Source organism: Octodon degus, unplaced genomic scaffold (genome assembly GCF_000260255.1).
Source record: "Octodon degus isolate 3935 unplaced genomic scaffold, OctDeg1.0 scaffold00012, whole genome shotgun sequence".
NCBI lineage: Eukaryota > Metazoa > Chordata > Mammalia > Rodentia > Octodontidae > Octodon > Octodon degus.
In genome coordinates this window covers 3,232,641-3,238,511 of record NW_004524588.1, presented here as the reverse complement: position 1 = coordinate 3,238,511, position 5,871 = coordinate 3,232,641, and the positions used below count along the sequence as shown (strand labels likewise).

Here is a 5,871-nt window from a genome sequence, read left to right as displayed (position 1 = left end):
TAGGGGAGGGTCCACAGGGTGTTCTGAGTCTCACTACTAGATTGGACTCGTAGTGATCTACCTGTTTACAGCCTCCCAAGAGCTGGGATTACAGGCACGGGCCACCTCACCCAGTATCAATTGCTGTCTCAGCACACCCTGGGGGCAGGGCCGGCATGGCAGGCCCCAGGGATCAAACCCCCAGCCCCTGCGCCTGCTTGCAGGTGCTTTAATCCACTGAGCTATTTGGCCGGCTCTAGATATTTTAATATAAACATATGTGTATATATGCACATATATACTTATATGTAAATGCATACTTAGATATATATTTATATGTACTTATATGTATACTGGTATATGTATGGATATTTATATATACTTGTAGATATTTATATATAATACTTATATACAGTGTCTGCCAAAAAAAATGAACACTTCAGCAGTTCACCATGCTAATAAATGTCTTGAAGCTAATGACCACCACTCTGAGGACCCTTTATAATTGCAGAGGCCAAAGGTACCTTGGATCAATCTTATAGTACCTCAATAAATTTAATATTAATTATTATTATCTTTTTGGTACCAGGAATCGAACTTGCCAGGCAGGCGCTTGTGCCATTGAGCTATATCCCTAACCCTATTGAAATATTTTTACAAGTTTTTTTCTTTATGTACATATTTCTGGGGCAGACAGTGTTTGTGTCATATGATCAAAAAAATATGGTGCATATCTACATTTTTGAAAATTTTTTATGGTAAAACTCACATGCCGCCTGGAGATCCCCCCACTCCCTTCAAATGCATTATCCCATCATCCCCAACACTTTGTGCAGCCCCTGTGGTGCAGTTGTGGCTGCCTAGATGTCCTAAATCAATTCAAAAATGTTAATTTTTCCTGCCTGGCAAGCACAAGGTCCCAAGTTCAATCCCTGGTACCACAAGGAGAAAAAAAAAAAAAATTAACTTTTCATGGTCATCTTGACTTTGGGGAAGAGCCAAATGTCTCTTGGTAACAGATCCAGTGAAAAAGGTGGCTGAGGACACACTGTCATGGACAGAAACTGCCGTAACTATTTGATTAAGGGGGGAAATCATAAAATATGGTGAACATTTAAATGTAAAATATTATAGTAAAGTGCCACATTGCCATTCATCAAACTATCTCACTTAGGTATGGCAGAGTAGAAAGCAGCAGAGAAAGTCTCTGAAAGTTGCCATCCAGACCCTGGAATACAGCAATATGAAGAAATAAAGAGGGAGGGAAGTGGGTACCCTGAACCTGGGAAGGAGCTGGGGCACAAATAGAAGCCTGCAGACAGTGAAGGGAGGCACTTCAGTGAAAAGAAAGGAGGTAACCAGTGGCGCCTTCTCCCTGAGGTGGGATTCACTGCATGAGAGAAGCAGTTCAAACCTGCAGACACACAGTGACTTCTGGTAACACCAGAGGGCTCCACAGAAAGACACAGCTGTGGAGGGGAGCAGTGGGCCTGAAGGACTGCACTAGATGGCAGTGAGTGCTGAGGGCTCAGTAGTCCTATTTCAGAGAGCAATTGCGCAGATGCTATCTTGAAAAGGGGCCCACTGAGCAGCTACTGGTTCCATGTAGTGGCTCCAAGCTGGGTTCAGGCCCACAGAAGGTGCACTAACAGCTGCAGGCCAAATGAATCTGGTCTCGGCCAGAAGGTGCAGGCTCTCTGAGATTATCCACTACCCTACCAAAAAGCTACTGTTGGCTTAGCTCGGCATGGGTCATGACTCTGTCTCCACAGTTTACCAGCGACATCAGACAAACCTAGAGGTGGACTTTTTTTCTCTCTCTCTCTTGTATGTTTCTGGTTATTATAGTTTTGTTTTTGTTTTGTTTCTCCTTCTGGTTTGATCGTGTTTTTATATGCATGTGAATGTGGTTTCCAATTAATTTCCAACTCTAATTAGCCACAACGAGAAAAAAATCTACAGCCAGGCATATCATAATCAGTCTTCCAGAGATTCAACACAAGAGTAGACTTGTAAAAGGTATTAGGGAAAGGAAACAAATCACCTATAAAGGAAAGTTCATCAGAATCACAGCTGACTTCTCAGCACAAACACGCAAGTCAAGGAGAGCTTGGAGTGAAGGAGTTCAAGTTCTAAAGTAAAACAACCTTCAACCCAGATTGATTTATCCCACAAAACTATCTTTCAAAACTGATGGAGAAATGAGATACTTCCATACCAAAGAATATCTGTAGGAGTTTAAAACCTCTAAACCAGCACTCCAAAATGTTTTGAAGGACATTCTAGAAAGAGATAACAAGACTACAATTCCATGAGGCCCAGAAGAAGGAATCCACCAGACAAGGCAAACCATTAAACAGAGGGAGGGGAAAAAAAGAGGGGGAGCCAACAACAGAAAAATAACATGATGAGGATAAGTCATTGCATATCAGTTATAACCATCAGTGTTTATGGTCTCAATTCATCAATCAAAAGACACAGACTAGGGCCAGGGAGATGGCTCAGTGGAATAAGCGCTTCCCTGGCAAGCGCAAGGACCTGAGTTCAATTCCTAGTTCCGCCAAAAAAAAAAAAAAAGACACAGACTGGTAGAATGGATCCAGAAGCAAGATCCAACAATCTACTGCATATAAGAAACACATTTAGCTCAAAAAGAAATTGGTAGAATGAAAGTCAAAGGATGGAAAACAATACTCCATGTGACAGGAACCGAGACAAAAGCAGGGGTAGCTATTCTATTTGCAGACAAAGTGAGTTTCAAGCCAAGACTGATTAAGAGAGATAAGGAAGGTCACTATATTCTTGTAAAGAGAACAACGCAAGAGATAATAACCACAAATATATATGCAATAAGTACTAGTGCACACAACTACATAAACCATTTTTTAAATTTTTTGGTTTTTTATTTATTTATTTGGGGCAGGGTCTCAATACTCAGACTTGTAGTGATCCTCCTGTCTCTGCCTCCACAGTGCTGGCATTACAGGCACGTGCCACCACGCCCAGTTTCAGTGGCCAGTGTGGCATTCGGTGCCAAGGATCAAACCCAGGTCTTTATGCTTGACAGGCAGGTGTTTACACCATCAAGCTATCTCCCCAGCCCCCATAAAATAAATATTAATGGACATGAAAAGCCAAATAAGTTCTTGCTTTGGCAGCACATATACTAAAATTGGAAAGATCTAGGGAAGATTAGCATAGCCCCTGAGCAAGGATGACACGCAAATTTATGAAATGTTCCATATTTTTTTAAAAAATCAAACAAGCACTAATACAATTATATTGGGGGATCTCAATACCTCACTGTCACAAAAAGATAGACCCACTAGACAAAAGAATCAACAGTGAAATATTAGAACTGAACCAAACTTTTGAATAAATGGACTTAGCCTTTTGGTCTCAGCAGCACAAGCAAGATGACAAAGGGAATGTCATCCTTTGGAAAGAGTTGTAATAAGACACACACGTTGTGCCACCACTGTGGCTCAAAGACCTACCACCTTCAGAAGTCAACTTGTGACAAATGTGGCTATCCCACCAAGTACAAGAGAAAGTATAACTAGAGTGCAAAGGCTAAAAGGCGAAATACCACCGAAACTGGTTGAATGAGGCACCTAAAAATTGTATATTGCAGATTCAGGCATGGATTGAGGGCAGCTGTTGCAGCATCCAGTTCATCTTTAGAATTGCAACAATCACTCAAAATAAATGCAGTGGTTTTAAAAGAAAAAAAAAAAAATGAATGGGTTTAGTAGATGTCTACAGAGTGTTCCGCTCCCACAACATCAAAAAACACATCCTTCTCAGCTGCACATGGGACATTCTCCAAAATAGACCACATACTAGCTCACAGAACATGCTGAAGTAAATGCAAAGAAATTGAAAGTATCTCAGGTATATTATCAGACCATTGTACAATGAAATTGCAGTCAATGGCAGAAGAAACCACAAGGGCTTCATAAACACATGGAAACTAAACAGCATCCTCCTGAGCAAGAAATGAGACACAGATGAAATTAAAGAAGAAATTAGACAGCTTCTACTATTAAATGATAATGGCAATACAATGTACCAGAATTTATGGGACAGAGTAAGAGCAGTCCTAAGAGGGAAATTTATAGCAGTGAATACCCAGATTAGGAAAACAGAGTAAGAACAAATAAACCACATGATGGTGAACCTCCAGATTCTAGAAAAAGAAGGGCAGGCTAAGCCAAAAGCTTGTACAAGAAAATTATAAAGATCAGAGAAGAAATCAATACATTGAAGACTAAGAAAAAAATACAAAGAATCAATAAATCTAAGAGTTGGTTCTTTGAAAAAATCAAGTACAACTGACAAACCCTAATCCAATCTTATAAAAAAAAAAAAAAAGAGGAAAGAAAAGTATGGACCCTGCAGAAAATGAGAAGTTCACCTACACCTACTTCAAAAACTTATATTCTAATAAGATGGAAGATGCAGAAGAAATGGGCAGACTACTAAATACATATAAATTACCAAAGCTAAATCAAAAAGGTATGTGTTATGGTTTATGTCTAGTTGTCCCCCCAAAGCCTCATGCAGACAGTGAGGTGGCTTCCTGAGTTTATGATTAATGATCCAATGCAGGGATCATGGATGTAAGTGCCACACCTGCCTTGGGGTAGGCAGTCTGTATATAATATAAGGAAGGGAGAAAGGCTTGCTAGCTGCCACAACTGCTGCTCCGCCCTCTTGGCTTCTTGCTGTTTTCTGCTGCCATGAATAGCTGCCCCCTTCCATGGCTGCTCTGCCTTGGAGCCAGCCAAGTGTGGACTGAAACCTCACAAACTATGAGCTAAATAAGCCTTTCCTTCCTTAATTTGGAGTGTTGGATATTTTGTCCCAGCAATGAGAAAAAAGGAACTGAGACAATAAAAAAATCCTAAACATACCAGTGTCAATCAAAGAAATTGAAGATGTAATTAACACAAAGAAAAGCCAACGAGGGCTGGAGAGATGGCTCAGTGGTCTAAAGCACCTACTGAAACAAGCTTGGCAAAGCACAGGGACCACGGTTCGATCCCCAGCACCACATGCCAGCCAGCCCCGCCCCCTGGTGGGCTGAGCTGGCCACACACACACACACAATAAATAAATGTAATAAATAAAAATAAATATTAAAAAAAAAAAAAAAGAAAAGCCAACGAGACTGGGCATGGTGGCATGTACCTATAATCCCAGCTCTTGGGAGGCTGTAAACAGGCAGATCACTACGAGTCCGATCTAGTAATGAGACCCTGAACACCCTGTAGACCCTTCCCTAAAAATGCCAAAAAAAAAAAAGGAAAAGAAGGGAAGAAAGCAAAGCCCAGGTCCTCACAGATTCACTGATGAATTCTACAAGAAATTTCGAAAAGACCTAATACCACTACTTCTTAAACTCTTTAATGAAAGTGAAAGGAAGCAATACTCCTCAATTCATTCCTGGATGCAAGCCTTACCCTGATATCAAAACCAGAGAAGGACTCAACAAAGAAAGAATACCACAGGCCAGTCTCCCTAATGAACACAGATGCACAAATCCTCAATAAGATTCTTACAACCAGAAAGCAGCAAATCATCAAGGAAATTACACACCATGGCAAAGTTGGATTCGGCCCAGGGATGCAGGAGAGGTTCACCATATGTAAACCAGTAAATATAATACATACATTAACAGAGCCAAAGACAAAAATCATGTGACCCATGGAGAGAAAACATTCTCTCAGGCTTTCACATAGAGCACATTGGCCAAGCAATGGCCGTGACTCATCCGCATGGCTGACACTGACAGAGGATCTACAATCTGAGGTACAGGATCTCAGGATAAATCCTGAGGGAATTTCACTGACCTTATCAGACCCAAAAGCTACAACTCTTGTTGCATAG

General features: G+C 40.9%; 1 non-coding gene across 1 annotated transcript; it reads left to right on the top strand.

Moving 5' to 3' along the window:
- The first annotated feature begins 3,125 nt into the window (after positions 1-3,125).
- LOC111815206 lies at positions 3,126-3,228 on the top strand. Its single transcript, XR_002819951.1, has one exon. It is a non-coding gene; the product is annotated as a U6 spliceosomal RNA (small nuclear RNA).
- The last annotated feature ends 2,643 nt before the right edge of the window (positions 3,229-5,871 follow it).